The sequence below is a fragment of the Lacerta agilis genome, chromosome 1 (assembly GCF_009819535.1).
Source record: "Lacerta agilis isolate rLacAgi1 chromosome 1, rLacAgi1.pri, whole genome shotgun sequence".
In the NCBI taxonomy this organism is placed as follows: domain Eukaryota; kingdom Metazoa; phylum Chordata; class Lepidosauria; order Squamata; family Lacertidae; genus Lacerta; species Lacerta agilis.
The window spans coordinates 72988827-73009578 of record NC_046312.1 but is presented as its reverse complement, the minus strand read 5'-3'; the positions used below and the strand labels follow the sequence as shown (position 1 = coordinate 73009578).

Sequence of the window (20752 nt, the reverse complement as noted above, 5' to 3'; positions counted from 1 at the left end):
CAGAGAAAGAAAATACTGAAATTCTAGATGGCAGCCTGGAAATGATACAGCCTGGGGCTTTTGACCTTGATGCTGAGCATCAGTGTATCATCTGTACATCACACACAACTAAAGAAAAAGTAAAAAAGACCTCCACTTTTCTGGATGCTTCACTGACCTTCAATCCCACTCTGTTCTGTGTAGGAGAAGGGTTCTCAAAGTATGTTCCAGGGAGCCTGGCATTCCTCTACACCAAAGGGAACCTGTGGCCTTCCAGATGCTATTGTACTCCAATTCCCATCACTCCCAGGTAGCAGAGTCAATTCATCATGAATGTTGGGAGCTGTAGTTCAACACCATCTGGAGGACCACAAATTATCTCCCCTTCTCTAAACCCATCATGAGCCATTCAAAAAGAAGGTTTGTAATGGTGAAGCTACCAAAGAAAGCATGCTCACCATTATGGATCAAACCCTATAATACATAGCTGCAAGTCAATATGCTCTAGATCACTCTATTAATTCACATGCGAAAGGTACAAGACCCAGCAGGCATGGTCACCATATGCTCTGTACTAGAGAGCGATGTGTTATGGTTTCTCAGCAGACAGCTCACTGTTGGAAAGGGGTCCCTGCTAGTAGAAACTTTGAAAGTCATTGACATACCGGTAGGTCATGAAAACCACAGGGTGGGGGACGTACTGTTTAAGTTTACACTGGAAGAAATACTAATTTGTATCCCTATTTTGCATATAAAGGTTATACTGGGGTGAGGTAGAATAAAACAGAGGAGATATACAGGAATTTCTCACTTCATCGTGAGATTTCTTTGTAAAGAAATTAGTATCTGTATTCACCCTTATAACTTAAATCTATCAAGCTGCAACTAACCACTTGAAAATCTTACCTGGCGTGGCTTAATTTGCCAACTATTTAGAAAACCATCACAAAACATAAACCATTTCCAGCTCATCATTTAAACAAGTTAAAAGAGAAGAAAACACATTTTCTGCTTTCCTTACATTTCTGATCAATTCCCACGCTCCCTATGATTTGTTTTTTTAAAAACAAAAACAAAAACTGCAGGCCCGGTTTGTAATCCAATCAGCATAGATCCCATTTGAACCTTCCTCCTTCCATATTTACCTCAGACTTAAGGCTTAAGAGTAAGTCCCACTGAATTTAATAGAGCTTACTCCTGTGCAGACATGCATAGGATTTTGTTCTGATTTACTCACAGTCTACTCTGCCTGAAGATGCTGAATTGAAAACTCTGTCTACGTACATTGATTCGAGGGGACGATGGCCCAGTAATCCTTAAATCATAGAGAGCATAGTATTGTCTTCATTTTTTTCCTTGTAGAAGAAACATTGAAAACTATACTAGAAACCAAGGCAAGAATATAAACTCTTTCTGCTTAAATCTTTCCCCATGCCTCAACTCCTCAGTATTCATTATTTATTTATTTATTTATCCATAGGTTTGGCCAAAGATACTAATTACAGGAGTTGCTTTGGCAGTTGGCTGGCACACAACCCCTATGCACCATCAGGTTAGATTTTCTTTTGCACTTCAGGGCAGACTTTTAAAACTGAAACAGCCCTAATTAAGAGGGGTCTGAGGGGGAAGACAGAGGCTCCTGCTACCATTATGACACACTTCATTATGCACTTTCCGCCTTGCTGAGGGTCCCCTGCTGTACCTGAGCTACAGAACTGAAGGTAATCAGAAAGGATGCAAATTAATTGGTTTTCTCCCCCTACATTCCTCGCCTGATTTTAACACATCTCTCTCCACTGGTGGGAGAAAGCTAGCCACACATTTCTCTCCATTTCTCCAAACTCCAGCCAGGAGATTAATTGAAGCAGATAGACAAAGAGCCTCTCATTAAAGAGACAGAGATAATACAGACAAAGGGATGAGAGAGAGAGAGATCAGAATAAAATGGAGGAGTGGTCCAATAGAGAAGGCTAGCCCAAGATTGAGGACAAGATAACAGAAATGAAGTCCTTCCGCTCTCAAGACTATGAAGAAGGAAAAGTGCCCAGGACTTTCAAAACACAACTCTATCATAGCTGCTCAAAGAAACAGGTTTTAAGGTGCCTTGCGTATGCTTAACTGTAGTGAAGAAATAAATCAATGTGAGGGTTGAATAGCAACTGAGCCAGCCTGTGCTCTGACGTTGCCTTCCTTGATTAAAAAGGTTTGTGGTGGCCTGTGACATAGCTCTGGCCCACAAAGGCCCTTTCCGTAAGGCCCGCTTCCGGTTGGCCCTGCACTACCCTGTTTCTCTCTCCTCTGCCTTCCCTGTCCTCTAGCAGCACAAGTACAAACTGAACTAAAGAACAGACAAAGAAAGGGAGACAATTGCAGGTAGGTAGGCAGGCAGGCCCCTCCTGAGCGAGGGCAGAGGCCCAGCCAGCCTGAAGCAACTTTCCACAGGGCATTCTAGTCACTGCACTCTGTGGTCAAGCCTCCAGCCCCATGGCCGTGCCCAATTCCTGCCACGCTCTCTTCTCCCTTGTTTCCCCAGCCTTGCAGCTGCAAGGAGAAAAGGAGAGAGAGATGCAAGCAGGCGAACATGGAACAGGTTTCTCTTAGGATGGCCAGCATGGGGAAGGGGAATCTCAGAGCTGTCACCCTAGGACAAGTGCTTGCTTGCCTCCAGCAATCCCCTTCCCCTCCTCTCTCCTGCCCCACTGGATCACAGCAAGGAGAGAAAGGGAGAGAAGGGCAGGCAGGCGTTTCTTGTCAGACGTGCTGTGATTTCTGGATAATTCTCTCTTCCTAATTAGAGGAAGGATGCATGTAAACAGGAAGGATATGCAGAGGAATGTAAATGGGGGGATGTGAAGGGATGGACAGATTGAGTGAAAGGGGAGGTGCGGATGAAAGAAGGGGAAAGACAAGGATGGAGAGAGGTGACAGAGAGATGGGCGCTCCTGCCCATTTTTGGTTCTTGCCCCCATCTACTTTCTATTTGAGCCTCCTGTATGTGCCCCCCAACCTCACAATTTTCTCCCAGGGGAATGTGGTCATTTACCTGCAAACGCTTCCCACCCATTGACTATACAAAGCCATCCCCAAGGGGGGGGGAGGACACGTCAAAAAGGCACAAAAGCAGTGAAAGCAAACTGGAAGTGGAAATCATGAGTTACAAGACATAGGAAATGCACACATCCCCGAATAAGGGGGAAAGTGTTAACTTGACAGGTGTTGGGTTGCACCCCCAGAGGAACTCCTCATCCCAGGAGCAACTGCCAGCAAAAAACATCCTACTGAAGAAGTGAGTCAAAAGCAGACCCACATCAAGCAGGATGCAGCCCACTAGCCATCTGTTAAGGCCTGCCACAGGTTCAATACACTTCTAGGAAAGGAAAGGAAAGGAAAGGAAAGGAAAGGAAAGGAAAGGAAAGGAAAGGAAAGGAAAAGGAGAGAGATTTGTCAACTACCTGCAGGCCACAGGATACGACTGGTTGGATGAATTTGACTTGCGGGGGTCAGCTGCTGGGAAGAGTGGAAGCAACATGACTTCAACCAAGTTATTAAAAAACCCTCTTAATTATTAATTTTAAAATAACAAAATTCCAGGAAAGAATCTGAAAATGTTTAGCCTGTTTCTTTATCAGGCTGCCAAAGCAAAGGAAAATAATATCTTCTTGGGAACCAGCAGGGAGGGGGGAAATATTTGACTTGACTCTGGCACAGCTGAATTTAAAAATATAATTTAATCTGATCCCACCCACCCCCAATTTAATAAACTAGCAAAATTTACAATTTTTCAAGCTCTGTGTTACTCATTATCTCTCTCGCATATTACCAGGAAGCACTACCTGGCTTAGGAAAAAGGATGTCTTCTGAGGTCCAGTTCAGATAGGAGGAGTCACTCGTGGCATTGGTTCAAGTGTGTGCAGAGTCTGCTAATGGGTTCACATGGAGGCACTATTTATATTTAATGATACAACCACAATACTCTTTTTTTATTGTATTTATTAGTTACCTTTCTCACAAAAAAGTGGCTAAAAGTGACTTACAGAATAGTATAAACATTAAAACAAAATACTTAAAACCACAAAAGATAACAGAAAACTAAAATCGCATCCATTCATATAAGGGGCAGGTCTAAAACATCCTGCCCCACTGGAGGCCACAAATACAGTGGTACCTCGACCTACGAATTACTCGACATACGAATTTTTCGACTTACGAATGAAAAAAGTGCCCGCACGCCTACGAATTTTCCGACATCCGAAGGACATCCGTTGGTGGTTTTAGATGGGGTTTACTCGACCTATGAATTTTAGATGCGGTTTACTTGACTTATGAATTTTTCCGAATTTTTCATTTCCAATGCGTTCCTATGGGGAAATCGCTTTTTTCGACTTACAAATTTTTCGACCTACGAATCTGCATTTAGAACGGATTAAATTCGTAAGTCAAGGTACCACTGTACCTAAAACTCTTCAAGTTAAGGACCAAAGGCCTTGCAACAAAACTGTTAAACCAAATGCATAAGCTACCAACAACAAAACTATCTCCTTGACTATGTCCTGCCTCCACTCTCGGAGGCAGTGTGTCTCTGAACATCAGTTGATGGGAATCACAAGTGAGGAATGTGCTGTTTTACTCAGGTGCTGCTTGCTGGTTTCCCATGGGCATCAGTTTGGCCACTGTGAGAACAGGATAGTGGACAAGATGGGCCTTTGGCTTGACCCAGTAGGGTTTTTATGTTCTTAAGGTAGTAGTTAACACAAATAGACCTTCCTCATTGACCCAGCAACAATCTTACACACTTCAGAGGGGATTCATGTGAGCAAGCTGCAAATCTAGGTATTTTATGAATATGAGGTAAAATTAAGGAATGAGGTACGGTAATACCTTATTACCTCAATACAATGACCACAGGCTACTAATTCTTAAAGGTGGGGGAAGGTTAATATGATGCCCCCTCTTTTATCAGTTTATCAAAGCCACTGTAATCTTCTTGAGTGCTCCTGAAGACCATTATCATAATCCTTTAATCCCACATCTCTCTTGAATGACTTTAGTGAGGAGATGGGCACAGGGTTAACCTGAATGAAAATATTAAAGGAGGAGGTGCAGTGCCAAGCTGCAGCTTTGAGACAAGACGGGCAGCTTAACATTGCTATTAGGGTAACCACAGGCAGCCTGAGGACAACATGCAGTTCCTGTAGTGAAGGGAGGAGAAGATACAGTAGAGTCATGCCAAGAGAGCACTAAACTCCTTGAATGCAACTTCAGGAATCCTGAGAGCAGGGGTGCCCAAACTTTTTTCAAAGAGGGCCAGATTTGATGAAGTGAACATGCATGAGGGCCGAACAAAAATGGTTGAGGTTTTTTTAGGGTTGAAGTTCTTGAGCTTTTTTTAGGATTGAAGTTGCTGGGCTTTTTTTTAAAGGATTTTACCCCAGGACATATACTGCCATGGGGGTAGGATTGAATCAACCGATGGGCCCCATTAGGACTTTGGACATGCCTGCCTTAGAGCATGCTAATCTACAGCAGGCATGGCAAACTTCCGACCTATGTGCCAAAACTTCCAGTCTATATGCCCTTATTTTTCCCTAAGCCAAGCTCACCTGTCCACACCCAACACCATCCAAGACATCAGATGCAGTGCTAGTAAAACCATGGCTGAGAAAGAACAAATCAGAAACCTTAAAGTGTACTTCTAATAATTCATTGACAAGCAGGGTTTGCATTCAGCTCCTTTTAAAATCGGCACCAGGTGCAAGCCATGCCCAAATGCAGCCAACCCCTTCCAAAGCAGAGTTTGCAATAAAGCACCAAGGGGTGGAGGGACCTGAGCGACTAGCCTGCCAGCTGGCCAGATCCTGTTCCCTAACCCTGATCTAGACCCATTTCAATCTGTTTTCAGGCCTAGCCATGGGACCCAACTGGTCTTGGTTGCCCCGATGGATGACCATTATCAAGAATGAGACAAGGGGTGTGTGAACTTGCTCCTTCTTCTCAATCACTTGGTGGCTTTTGATACTATTGACCATGGTATCCTCCTGAATTAGCTCTGTGGAATGGGTATCAGGGCACTGTGTTACAGTGGTTCCAGTCCTATCCGCTGGGCCAAGCACAGTCAGTAGCATTGGGACAGTGCTTTCTGGTCCCCAAGCAATTAAGCTAAGGCCCATATAAGAGCTATGACCATTGCTGGACCAGGATTAGCTTTTCGTTCAAGTGTTGCTAACTACAGGAATAAATGACTGCATGTACTGGACACGAGGCTCTTTTTGTAGCTGAAACTGGTTAGCATAGAATGCTGCAGCACAATTGCAGGCAAATTGCAATGCAGAATATGTGTTCCTCCATGGTAGAGCATATGGAGGGGGGTATCCTGTGCTATTCAGGATCTACATCAAGGATCAGCAATTTTTTTCAGCAGGGGGCGGGTCCCTCAAACTTGTGGGGGGCCGGGCTATATTTTTTGGGGGGGAATAAAGGAATTCTTATGCCCCACAAATAACCCAGAGATGCATTTTAAATAAGAGCACACATTCTACTCATGTAAAAACACCAGGCAGGCCCCACAAATAACCTAGAGGTACATTTTAAATAAAAGGACACATTCTACTCATGTAAAAACATGCTGATTCCTGGACTGTCCGCGGGCTGGATTGAGAAGGCAATTGGGCCAGATCCAGCCCCTGGGCCTTAGTTTGCCTAACCATGATCTACATCTATTTGCATGTAAATAAAGCCTGTTCACACAGCCACCAAACACATAGTGAGATGGTCTGAGTGAATCCCCAGCTATTTTCTCCATACCCCATTTGCTTCTAGCCTGGCAAGTAAGAGGCCAGATATAGTCCTGGGGCTTCCAGCTGCCGTTTAGTGAATCTTCTGTAGCCACTGCTTGGAGACAGGGCTGCCATTATGTAGAGAGCTACATGTAGCACTTACTTCCTGGTACAGCAATTAAAGGGTAAAGGGTAACAGTGTGTGCAAGCCTTCAGAATAAAATATGTGCAGGGCAAGGGGTTGACAGAAAGTAATTCTTGGTTCAGTCTTCAGGCATGGCAGTTTATTATCTGCCGGAAGGATTACCAAGGCAAGTAACTGTCAGCTTAGAACCTGAAATGCTGGCGGGATGGCTTAAGCTGGGCAGCTATCTACAGTCTTATTAAGATGTAAATTCTGGCACTATAGCTAAAATCTCTCCCTACCCCTCCCCTCCACCCACCCCTTCTTCTTTCAAGTGCTTAGCAAGCCTCACTCTAGCACCCACCCCCTGCCACACAAGGAATCCCTACATCACGTGACTACAGTATTTCCAAATTATTATTCGTATTTTTGCAGTAGTGGCAAGCAAGGATATGAGTGCTATTAACAAGTTAGCGCCTTGTGTTTCCACAGCAACCGCACAGGTGCCAGGCAACAGCTATACCTTGGAGCCCAGGCAGACACTAACCATGTTTCTTACTATTTCAGGCATAGCCTGGTTCTCTCTGCTGCCCAGGCAATTTCCTACAGCCAGAACATCAGTTTGGAACAGGGGACAACATCTCCACAGACTGCCCTGTTAAGGTGTAGCCCACTGTGTGTGGGTGGAGATACCTTGTCTGCTTTGGGGCCCAAAATCATCTTTGAAAGTCTTTTTCAAGAGATGGCCCTTATCCACTCAAATCGGGTGGGATTCCACTCCCAGACCCCCCTTCTTTTTTCTGTACTAATCTCTGCAGTCCCTCTGGCTAACTTTTGAAGAGCAAACCAATGTTGAAAACAGGTGCGATTAGAAAAATAGGGCAACATATGTGTAATTAGCATTTTCGTAACATCGCTCATTAAAAGACGTTTGGCACAGAAGTTACTTTCATGAGTGCAGATTTTCACTGCTCATGCCAATCAAGTTTTATTTTATATTACTTATTTATTCAAAAAAGAAAAAAAGAAAGGATAGCCTACCTATCTAAAAAGAGACCTCACAGCAACTTGCAAGAATGAAATGGTCAAAAAAATATTTTGGATTCACATGAATTGCCTTGGTTTCCAATATTTACAACAGCTTTCTTAGTCTGTCCTGTGGAAACGTGGATAATTTACAAGAAGCAGACACTGGGCATGCTATATAACCTGAGTTCTGGACCTCTATTTGACACAAAAAATAATTAAAGACTGTTTAATCACTGAACAAAGTTGATTCATTGTTGACATCTCAGTCTTCTTATAGTGGAGTTTAAGTTGTGTTTCCTAATATGCTGATGAAACTGCAAATAACACACATTGTGGACCTGGAAGGCAGTTTCTCAATGCTATACCAATAAATTAACAAAAAAAGAATGGGTCAAACCATTCCTAGACCATCTGTCCTGGGCATCTTCCCACTGGCATTTGTAAGACTCTTTAGCACTGTGACAAGTACAAGTGAAAAGCCAAAATCTGTTAATAAGAACATGAATCAAAATACTTTTCTGTACAGTATATACAAACTAGCACGCTTAGGAGTACACTAGACTAAAACCTTTCTCCCTGAACATCCAGTTTTCTATGTTTGGGAAAGATTTCTGGAGCATAGCCTTACCTGTACTCTGAAGAGGCAGAGATAAGAAACAAGTCTAATATGTGTGGGAGCTTGTCCATAGCCTCCCAACTAAAAAATGGTCCACTGGACTCTGCATTCTCAGCAGAGCCATGACTTTTCAACAAATAAGCACATGTATAAACCTACCCAATGATATGGTTCAAATCATAGGAGTGACTCACATAAGAAGACAACAATGTACCCTTCCCATGAACTCCAATGACTGACTGTAAAAGCGGAATTCCAGAAAGACCTCTGCATTCCTAAGCTCCCACACAACCATTTATATTGAGAAATCTGTAAAGGAGTTTTCAGCAATACCAAGAAGCCCCGAATATACAGTTATTGAACCTACAATTCTGCACACACTTATCTAGGAGTAAGTTCAATGAAACAGTTAGCAAATATCAACAACTCCACCATGTGAGTCCCTTCTTCCACAGCCTTCTAATATGCTTCCTAACAGTTCCTAACAGGCTTACATCCTTGAGTATACTTCAATAACCCATCCCATGATGGGTTGGGGTTGCAATTATTCTGAAGTGAAACAGAAGGGAGGAAAAAGAAGACTAATCAAGCACATCCCGTCCTTGCATGTAATACACTCCCATCTCTGATGTCCAGTGACCTTGAAATGATGGCCTCAAGATAATTTAATTTGAAAACCAGGGTGGGATGGGGAACTGTCATGGAAGATGGGATTTAGAGTCCAGCAACATCTGGAAGGCCACAGAATCCCTCCCCTGATGTAAACACTCACACAGGCAATGAGTTTCTACTCTATGAAGTCACCTTTGGAGTAATGGAAGAGCACTCAGAGTGATTTAACTTCATACGGAACACAAGTTAGCAGGAGCTACTGCCCAAGTTATAATCACTCCTATGCTTAAAAATGTCACTGTGGAAACTTTTTACATATTATCGTTTCCAACAATGCTGCAAAACTCTGGGAATGACTTAACAGAAGTCCTCCAGTATAATAAAAAGTAATGTAAAACACTGACCTAGGTGTGACCGCTCCTTAGCCGTTCAATCCAGTTAAAGACCTGTCCAACTTCCTGCATGCACCAGTTCTTGTAAGCACAATAGTTTCTCAAAGAGATTCATAGGTTGGCACTATCGGGGAACTTAGAGAGGTCCGACTTACATACTCTACCTTTATGCCAAGAGGAAGAACATCTGGCATGCAGATGATGGGCCAACACTATGGGATATGCGATTCCTGAATTTTCAGTTGAAAACTGTGATTTACAAACAGGATTGCTGTGCTTGTTGATGCAGTGTTTGGGGGGGGGGAGGGTAAGAGATCAGCCAAATGCATGTTGTTCTTCCTCCCTTATCCAGCCCAGATACCCAGAGTAGCAAATGCTCACTGCTGGAACTTAATGGTTTACTTCTTGCATCACCAAATCTCTCATTCCTCACTGCACCAGTTTACAGAATAGGGGGAAAGCATTCCAGCACAGATAATCTCCAGTGGGATCATTGATGTAACAGCTGGCAAAATGGGTCAGCTCATTAGCCACTTTGGCTGGAAAAGGGAGGCAGAACATTCCAGTATTTGTTCTCAAAAATGGATTCCAAAGTTGTATACTTTTTAGGGCACTTGTTATCAAAAGCCGTTCCTTTGTCTGATGGCATGCCCCATCCAAGGAGGCCACTTCACAATTACATTTTAAGGTGCACAATAAAGTTTTTAGCATTATGCACCTATAAGTGTAAAGTGTTTCTGCAACAAATGTTTGCAGAAACATCCAACATGAAGGTATACTCCAAGGTGAGACTGGCTCCAGCTCCTGCTTAAGTGCACAGTCCTAAATAATGTGGATTGTAAACAACCTGGTCTACTACCAGTTAGGAATGTAAACATTTGATCAGCCATTTGCACCTTCGCCTTTAAGGTTGGGTCTATATCATCTTTCTCCACCTGGTGCCCCCCATTATCTCCAGGCAGCACAGCTGGGATAGGGAAGGCTGATACAGATCATTAGCAGATGGCAATATGTCCCGTGCCATGCGCATGAATTGAAAGCTACCAATTTCTTTAGACCAGCCTGCTGTTAACGACATAGGAGCAGGTCAAGCCAGGATGCTGGCAACCCTATCACATGTTCCAGTAGTTCTTTAGAAGGGGAAATGAAAAGCAGTTAGGGCAGCTGGTCTTTTAGGTGCAACAAAGTCCACTGGTCATGGGAAAGAACCAAGTGGATAATTTTCCTCCTTTTGAATCCCTTTCCAATTTGGCACCACATTTTCATCTCTGGGGCCAGTTACTAGTTGATCAAACCATATGCTGGTGTCAAAGCTAGGAACAAGTGGGGGGGGGGGTCCGGGGGGAGAAGGAAAGCTTAAAAAAGAATAGCCTCGTGAAAATGATAACTCAGATTTTAGCAAACAAAAGGGGAAGACATTCAAATAACTCAAATGACCATAATTCTCACATTATAACAGAAGTCATCACTTGATTGCTTATAGGCCAAGTAATTCAAAATGTCAAGGCACCAGCCTCAAATTTTGGGGCCACTGGCATTGGATATCCAGAGGCAAAAGGAATTATTCTAAAAAACAGCACTTCTTGAGTTTAGCTCTTGGATGGGAACCTGTGGCCTGCCATATGTGTTGGAATATAACTCCCATCATCCTTGACCACTGACCATGCTGAATGTGGCTGATGGGAGCTGGAGTCCAGCAACATCTGGAGGGCCACAGGTTTCCCAGTCCTGGTTTAGCTCTTCATTACAGAATTATATATATTTCAATATTCCTTTTTTTACTCGCTCCAGAATGCATTGCAAAAGGCAAGCTTTTCCTTATCAGTGCCTCCTTTTAGAAGCAATAAAAAAGGAAAGTATACTGCATATATATATATATATATATATATATATATATATATATATATATATATATATATATAAAATGTATATACATTTCCCCAGACAAAGAAAGTGCCGTGCTTAACAAAACTGCTTCTTGCATCCATCGAGTCATTTCTTTGTCACCAGTTTTTTAAGCACTATCTTGCGCACAGCCATGCAAATTTCCTTGACAAAAGAAACATAAATTTGAGGAACATCACCGCCCAAAGCTCTCTCTCTCTCGCGCACACACACACACACACACACACACAGAGCGAGAGCGCATTTAGGATTTTCAAGACCTGACTGGTTGCCTGCCTGTGTTGTCAGTTCATGTTGTACTAGGTTCAAAGGTGCCCATGTTCAAATGCACACTTCATTTGGGAGCACTTTGGGCTACCTTTCAACACAGCATAGGAAGACTGGGAGGAGGAGGAGGAGGGAGGAACACACACAGTGCTGAGCTCATGGGCAGGGCAGCAAGATAAAAATGTAATTGATAAACACACAGCATCAACACAGCCCAAGTCTCTTAGCATAGTATTTGTCAATGGAAAGGAAAGGAGGCCTACAGCAAGCTTGTCGTGCATTCAGGGGCGTTCCTAGCCCCTCGGCTGCCCGGGGCGGGAAGCCAAGGGGCACCCCTGGGGGGCGGGGCATCGTGGCGCGTGCGTGCGTCATGACGTCATGACGCACGCACGCGCGGCGACGGCCCGGCATCCCCGGGGGCGGGGCATCGCTGCGTGTGCGTCATGACGCACGCGCGCGCGGCGACGCCCCCGCCCCTGGGGTATGCCGGGCGGGGGCTTGGGAGCATCAGCGGGCTACAAAGAGCCCCGAAGCCGCAGCCATAGCGCAAAGGGCTGCCAGGCTGCGGCTTCGGGGCTCTTTGCCGCCCACCGAGGCTCCGGAAAGCGGCGGCCCGGCATCCCTGGGGGTGGGGCATCGCTGCGTGTGCGTCATGACGCACGCGCGCGCGGCGACGCCCCCGCCCCCTGGGGTATGCCGGGCGGGGGCTTGGGGGCATCGGCGGGCTACAAAGAGCCCTGAAGCCGCAGCCATAGCGCAAAGGGCTGCGAGGCTGCGGCTTCGGGGCTCTTTGCAGCCCACCGAGGCTCTGGAAAGCGGCGGCCCGGCATCCCTGGGGGCGGGGCATCGCTGCGTGTGCGTCATGACGCACGCGCGCGCAGCGACGCCCCCGCCCCTAGGGTATGCCGGGCCGCCACTTCGGGAGCCTTGTCCGTGCAGCGCTGCTGCTCCCGGGGTGACGGAGGGAGCGGCGGCGCATGGGAGTGGTGGGACGCGCCGCCGCTCCCTCCGTCACCCCGGGAGCAGCAGCACTGCACACACCCGCCTAGGGGCGGCACCAGGGGCGGCCCGCCCCCACCGCCCCCACCCTACGACGCCCCTGCGTGCATTAACCATTACATGAATTCATCCTGTAAGCGTTTCTCTGAAGCGGACAGGCATGCTCCTATAAAGGGTTTTATTCATCCCTGTTTCAGTAATGAATTAAAACTGCAGATACAATGCCTACTTATTTTCCATGACATAGTTTAAACATGGTCGAATCTGAGGCAATCCAGTGATGCACAGCCTTAATCCTTTCCCCCCATGCCATTTTGCTGCTGATCTCAGTTTAGCTTTAGTATTTCACTAGAACTGGTATATGACTGATAAAAAAGAAGAAATAGCTAAATAAATGTGTAAATACCCATTCCAGAGTAGCCCCCCCTTTATTCTGCACATATTGCTATACACGTCAACATAAACTGGCCAGGATGTGTGAAACAACTGGATTTGGACCTTACTGATGTTAATGGAAGTTTTAACATTAATGGTAAAGAAAATTATTTATGCACTTCCTACCTATGTACAAAGGGAGACTTCATGTTTCAGACCATCAGCTGAGAACCTAAAGAAGTCCATCTTGTATTGCCTATTTTCATTTTTCGGCGCTGGGCAGGAGTTCCTCATATTGGCACAGTCTATGAACCATACCTACTGAACAGCTTAATGTAACAAATTAGTGCACCTTGGAGCTAGTCCAATTCAAAGTCAGGCTGACAGTAAGACAGATGAAGATCCAAGTACTCTATCTCCACAGAAGCCAGTGCTCAGAAAGGAAAATTACTATAATGCAGATCAATAGTTTAAAGCTCATAGCAGCAGTCTCTGTCTCGGACACACACAGAGCAACTGTGGTCCAAGTGATGGGAGAGACGTTAAACAAAACTTCCAGATCTACACCAGCCCAACATATGGTAGAGGGATTTTTCATTTGCTAACTATTGCTGGAAGAGCAGTGAGTTGCAAAAGATGGGCTCTGAGTCCTGAAAGTTTTGCAAACTTTAACAATCCAACTGATAGGTCAGCCCTTCCCCTGCAAAGTTGATCTACTAAAATATTTTACCTTTCTTGCTTCTGTGTCTTTCACATAATCTGGGACCAGTAAGGAAATGTATAAACCCACCTCACTTGTGGCTTAAAGAACAACAAGAAATATCTGAAGAAAAATGGGGTGACCAGGACCCCAGATACTGGGAAAGGTATCTGGAATAGACAGCTCCACCAAAAAAGATAATGAGCAGGAGGCATCAAAATGACATCAAGAAAATAATTTCCAATGTCAATTATCTTGCTTCCACAATTTCTACTACCCTGTTTCTCCTAAAATAAGACATAGCCATAAAATAAGCCATAGCAGGATTTCTATGCATTTGTGAAATATAAGCCGTTCCCCAAAAATAAGCCATACCCCGAAAATAAGACATAGTGACGTGGTACCTCCCATTAAAACAGCCTGGAGAGGCATGGCTATGCAGCGTACCGATGCGACACGGTTAAAATAAGACATCCCCTGAAAATAAGCCATACTGTGTTTTGTTGAGCGAAAAAAAATATAAGACGGTGTCTTATTTTAGGAGAAACACGGTATTTCCATGCAGCCCACCCCTACCGCCAATTCTAATCTCACATCTATCCATTACACCACACTGGCTCTCTGTAGTTTTAATTAATTGAAACAGTTAATAAGCTCTTCAATAGCGTTTTACAACATTGTTGCCATTTTGGCATAAAAAGTAGGAAAGACAATTTATTGGCAGTCATGACTTAGATAGCAGTGTAAGAAATATTTGCACTGTTGATTAACTCTTTAGGTATTCTTTACCATTTATGCTATTTTAATGCCTCAGAAACATGTGTGTGTTTAATTTTGCAGAGTTTAATTCCCTGTATTTTCTCCTCCGCTTCCCATTTCAGCTTGATTGCAAGTGATGTAAGACTCTAGTACTTTATTCCATCAACAGTCCATTAAGACTACCATAAGAAACCACTTTGTGTCTACAGGAAAATTGCCAAAAGCCGCCTATTTTTCAGAAGCACTTGCATTTTTTTCAAGTGTACTTGCTTTCAGTTTTCACTAATATGCCAGAGAATAAACTTACAGCAGTTAAACCAGCATAAATGCTACACACAAAAAAACTCAATTAGCTCACTACAAAATAAACTATGTTGGCCCACCCAGCTTCTCCACATTTAAGGAAAAAAACCATGCCAGAATAAATTTGACTGCACGATGTGGTCTAAGCCTCTATTAGACCAGCAGCAAAGGTTTGAACTGTCAGCAGTGAATAGAAATCAAGCCCATATTAATATATCCCATAATTGATTTCATATAAAATAGCTCTGACCAATTCTCCTGATATTCCACACCGAAACTTATAAATCAATGAACTGCAAACAGGAAAAAACCACTATTTTTAAATAAATGAATATTCAAATGTAGTAACTGCTTGCCCTTCTATATAATGCACTGTTAAACACAAATTTATGATGAAGTAGGCATTATTGTCCCACTGCTCATACTCATAAGGACAAGCCTTAGAAAAAACCAGTAACAGGCTCACTTCTCTTCCATTGTATTATCTTGCCCTGACTAACTTACTCCAAACAAATATTTAATGAAATAATCTGGCAAAATGGGGTGGTGGGGTGGGCAAAACACAGAGCATGAAGCTTTTAACTTAATATTAATTAGGATAGAAAGCATTGAAATGGCTCTGTCCTGTTGCTAAAGTGAAAGGTTGCTGCAGCTTGCAAGGGTTTTATATGACCACTGTACAAAAGTAAAATAAATAAAAATTGCAGCTTTCTTGCAGATAACTCAGTGACAGGGCCACACTTTATAAATGCTCGGTGCTGTGTTTCTCTTGTTTACATGCTGCATACTTTCTCCATCTTTTTAAACAAGGATGTGAAATCTCATGCTGAAATAACAGCCTTTAAGTCGCCAGACTCTCTTGTCTTCTTTGCTACAACACACAAACACAGATGTGGAATCCACTAAGCCTGCGCAAATTTCACCGTGTGAAATTAAAAGCCCAGGATGAAGGGATATACAAAGTTTCAAGAAGCCATATTCCATTCATTCCACCCTGCTCTGTCAGTGCATACCATTACCTATTTAGAGCACTTCCTAAACCATCACCCGACTTTCCCCCTTTAGCTATTCCTATGGAATAATGAATAAAGAGTGAATCTGTAGTTCACTTTTTCCACGTTTCATTGAAAACCATCTTACTACCACGTTTAACTTCATATAGCATACAATATTATATGAATGTGTGTGTGTGTGCGCGCGTACACACACCCTCACACTCACATACACACTCCTAACCAATGGTTTTGACTGAATTCTGACCTTGGTTTGTCAGCTGCACCGGCTGCAAGTCTATTTCCAGGCCCAATTTAATGCCTTTAATGGCTTGTGACCACATCACCTGAAGATCACCTTCTCCTGTATCTGCGGTACAAACATATCTGCACACTTAGCAACTTCACTATGCCATACTGGAGAATATTCAGGGTTAAATAGTCAGAGAATTGTTGCCTGGATAGCTGGATCTTTAGAGTAGGCGTTTTCATCCTGCACAGCCAATTGTGTGGGTTTAAAAAATCCTGCTCATTACAGAAACACACTAGCTGGACCTGTGAACAAACAAACAAGTGTTTTCCTCAAGCCCCTGTGGAGGAATAACGCCCATCTACAAACAACCCCTTTCGAGCATGAGGAAATGGAATGTGTAAGGGTCATTCATTTTCTGTCCATACAGTATTTGCTATTTCCAGTATCAAGCTATGCTTCTCACCTTCATTTCTGTCAAGCCACAAGGGACGCATGTGCTCAGGACAGGGAGGGTGCTGTGACCCTTCTGTTTTCTGCAAAGCATACAGCTCAGTACTGGAGTTAAACATATGCTATTTAAGGTGCTTCTGGACAGTGCTTTTCACTGCCGTGCCAAGCTAGCAACCGGGAAGCTGCTTTGCAATCCCCTTCCTAACTCCCACCAGTCACTGCTCTCACCTGCATTGACTGCTGCTCGACATTTTAATGAGTGGCGCTCAGCACAGCTCGTAAGGACTGAATCCGTGCGCTGATGCAGATGGCCGTACTCTGAATCTGACTGGTCATTCTATCTAACTGAGACTGGGAGAGTGTTTCCTCATACACAATCTTATTTGGCCAATGACCCTGGGCTTTGGGGATGCTTTTCATTTTTCTTTGTGGGATTCCCCTTTGAAACGCAGGCTCTCTTCATGTGACACACTGCAGTCTCAAACGTCTATACCGGCCTGCTAGTCAGGCTGCTTCTTAACGACCACACAGCCATGAAGGAAGGGGCGGTTTTGAATTTTCCGAATCCACTACTTCTCCGGATCCTTGACCAACCATTTCCACCAGGGATTGCTATTATTATTATTTATTTACCACTCAGCAGTTGGAAAAAGATGGACAAAGGGGCCAAAGAAGAAAGAGAGGACCAGGAAGCTGTGGATGAATCCCTTTGCAGCTCTAGAATGGTTAAACATATCCAAGTTGAAATCTGGCAGCCTTGTCTGGGGGGACTGGAGGATGGAGGGTCCATCTTCCCTATGATGAGGTATCTGGGCCCTTTCTATGACAAGAAAAGAACTGGAGGGGGATCAAACCGTGTGAGAGAGAGAGAGAGAGAGAGAGACTGAGATAGAGAAAGATCATCCCATGCAAGGTTTGAGGTGAACAGAAGACAACTAGCACCCAGTGCAGTGAAGCTAGCAACCCTTCTCTCTTTATTGCTCACACAGTTTCATTCAGACTTGAGCTCAGCTATTGTTCATATGCAAAACAAATCAGCTGACCTATCAAAATGTGTATTGCTGTCTGCTCAGCACACTTCCCTGGCTTGGATGCAATGACCATTCACACATAGCCTTCTTAGACTTCATTACAGACAAAGGGCATTTTCATCCATGACGCTGAAAGTATTTTTTCTTTTTCTTTTTTGCATTCCCTGCATGCAAAGTACAATTGCAAAGCCTACACAAATTAGAATGCACATTCGGTTTAAAAACAGCTTTGTTTCCCTTACTTTCCCTTTGCTCACACCTGTACACAAGTGGCACGAAAGACTCAGCTGACTGCTTTGTGTTATCAGTGAAAATATCCATACTTTTATAAAATAGTACCCAGAGGGTAGGCCTGGTGCAATGACTAGAATGTCTGGATAAAGCAAATCAATGTCTGCTCAGTTTTACGTATTCTCGGCCTTATTTATCTCATAGGGTTGTTGTGATGCCAAGCTTGTAGGTAGTCATGCAAACCTTAAATGTAAGTTGCCCTGGCCTTACCAAGAAAAGGTACAAAAAGGTAAGTTCTGGCTTGCATCTGCTAATTTATATGGGGCTTCTGTCCCTCCACCCTGCAGTTATGCCAGAATTAAGCCAAACTGCAGCAAGATCTTGAGAGTCATTTGTTGGAAGGCTTCAAAACAAGGGATCCCTGCAACCCAAAGTACAAGTGTTTCTATAGATGGCCATACTATTAAGCTGATGCTTGCAGGAGCTAGGCTGAAACAACTCTTTACATTCATTATGAAAGTTGAAAAGATAAGTCCTTATAGTTTTAATCATACTGAGATGCAAGTTGTTAATATTGTGTGTGTGTGTGTGTGTGTGTGTGATGCCTAAAGCAATGAAGCTTGGATTAGAACCTTTGCAACTGACAGCATAGTGATTTCACACCCACCCACCCAAAAAATCCATGCATTATGACAATTCGTCAATCCCTCTCCTACAGAAAGGCCCCAGAAGAACGTCTGCATGCAACATTTCTTGGCCACAGCTGTATCAAATCTTAATTCTGTATCGTGCAAAAAATAAAATAAAAAGTGCTTATTTCCCCCATCTCCACCACCAAGGGGGGCGGGGGGGGGAGGCCCTTCCTGCTCTGTTCCTGATTGAACTGAAGACATTAAATGTGGGCAAACCTTCCTGACCATTCTATTGGATGAGGTGGTTGTTGTTTTCAAACCGTCAAATGCTGAATCACAGCATACACACGCACTGCTGTTCCTAGTCAAGGCGCTAGCCAAGGTGAAACGCTGCAGACTCTTGTTTCGTTGGGTGCTTCCGAAGCGCCAAGGAACCGGGCGGCAAACCAAACTCTTTCGGCATTATGAAACCACAGGGCTGTTAACACCAACCTCACAAACCAAAGGAGGGGGGGAAGCTTTATGCACCGTCTCTGTCTCTCTCTCCCCGCCCCCCGCAATTCTAAGAAGAACGAGGACAATCCACGCTCCGCATCCAAAGCGAGCCTTGAACATTTCTCCTCGTCTGATCCTGGAAAAGTCTCGCGGCATAACAACCACCTCTTAGCAGAAACGCACACAAACACGTCCCCCCCCCTTTCACAACTGCGCACACACATATATAAGCACAGAGACTTTCCCTTCACTTCGCAGGAGCCCGCTGTTTTGTTTGAGCCTAGTATAATCCGATTCTTAAAACCCTCCTGTTATTTAAACACACGTCATAAATATGCGATTCACTGAACGCAGCTCTCCCTTCCCTGCAGCACGGCTGACTCTACTGCGCATTTCTGTATGCAGCATTTGAGATGTGTTCCTCCTGCTAAAATTGCACCCTTATTCTTTTTTTTTTTTTTTGCAAAAAAAAAACCTTCGGCACCTACTCTACCTTCAAAAATAGCACCACCCCACTCCCCCATCCCCAAAGCCTTCCCCTCCCAGATAAGATTACGATGCATGCACTAAATTTATGCACAGTCACAGATCTAGTAGAAGCCGGCATTACACATATGATTCCATAGGAACGCATGCTGAATGCAGCAACATGCAGCATTCGCGTCTTGATGCGGAAGGTCCAATAAGCGTAGCCTATTAAAAGCCTGTGCAGGTTGTAGTACCCACCCCGCTGCCCCCCCCCCCACTTACAAGCTTTCAAACCCGCATGGGATCTCCCGTACTGCAGTATTCTGCAGGGTCATTAAGCGACCCTGTGCAAGTCCAGTCCCCACCGCCACCCCCGACTCTCGCGCGGATCCTTAATAACATTTAAAAACACTTACCTTCCTGGCACTTCCTCTGCAGCCCAGGATCAAAGCCCTTTAAACCCTCCAGCTGACTGCAGATTTCTGCACATTCGTCAGGATGATTTAACCACAATTACGAGAGGGTCGGGTGGGAAATGCTCTGAAAACGCTGGGGCAAGCGCTGATGATGCAAGATCTAACCCTCTGCAAATACACGCGCGCAGCCACACTGAAATGCGCTCATAATGCCAGCCCAGTAACTAAGGGGCAGGCATGTATCTGCAGAAGGGGCGAGGGTAGTGGGGGGGGGGGAGGTAGCACAGATAAGCATTAACAGGGCTGAAGGGATCCAGGAAGACAGAAGGTTGCACTTTAGAACTAAAAATGAACTGAGGATGAGGTCATGCCTTGGAAAAAAGCACCTGACGTCACCCTCAGCCAATCAGAGAAGGAGGCTCAGGGGCAGGATGACGTCAGCCTCTGATCCTGGGGCTTTGGGTGCAGATTAAAGGGAGACAGGCAGGCAGAATTGCAGCTTAAAAGGGGCAATGGCCTAGATTTTCCTTCTTTGCCTCGTTCCCTACCAGTTTTGCAAGCTCTTAAAAGGGAAATGCTCCAGCCTCGGTGGAGAAAGCTGGTGCAGAGATGCAGCACTGTAAAACAAGCCGCTCATTCTAAATCAATGTGGCATTTATTGTTGCAGGAGGGAAAGGGAGGGCTGGCTCATTTCAGCGGTGCACAGATAATCCCAGCTGCTCATAAGGAGGAACTGGGAAATATTTTTCCCTTGTGCCAAAGGCAAGACAAAGTTTAATTGGTTTGCTGCTAAATGAAGCAGGTTTAAGATTTTCACATCAGATGGAGTGATGTACCAAATGACCTCCAATACAAATGCATTCTTGTATCGAAACCTTAGCGGTGCTTTTTCTATATGGCAAAGAAGCACAAATGCTAGTCCTGATGACCCAGAGAAGGATAGATTTAGAA

General features: G+C 44.4%; 1 protein-coding gene across 1 annotated transcript in view; it reads right to left on the bottom strand.

Annotated features, from left to right (window-relative positions):
• Window positions 1-20148, bottom strand: part of DUSP8 (dual specificity phosphatase 8) — a 76558-nt gene extending 56410 nt beyond the window's left edge. Inside the window, exon 1 of the mRNA XM_033155110.1 lies at window positions 19802-20148. The gene's annotated coding sequence lies outside the window, so the exon portion shown is untranslated. The remainder of the gene's footprint in view (window positions 1-19801) is intronic.
• Between the last annotated feature and the right edge of the window lie 604 nt (window positions 20149-20752).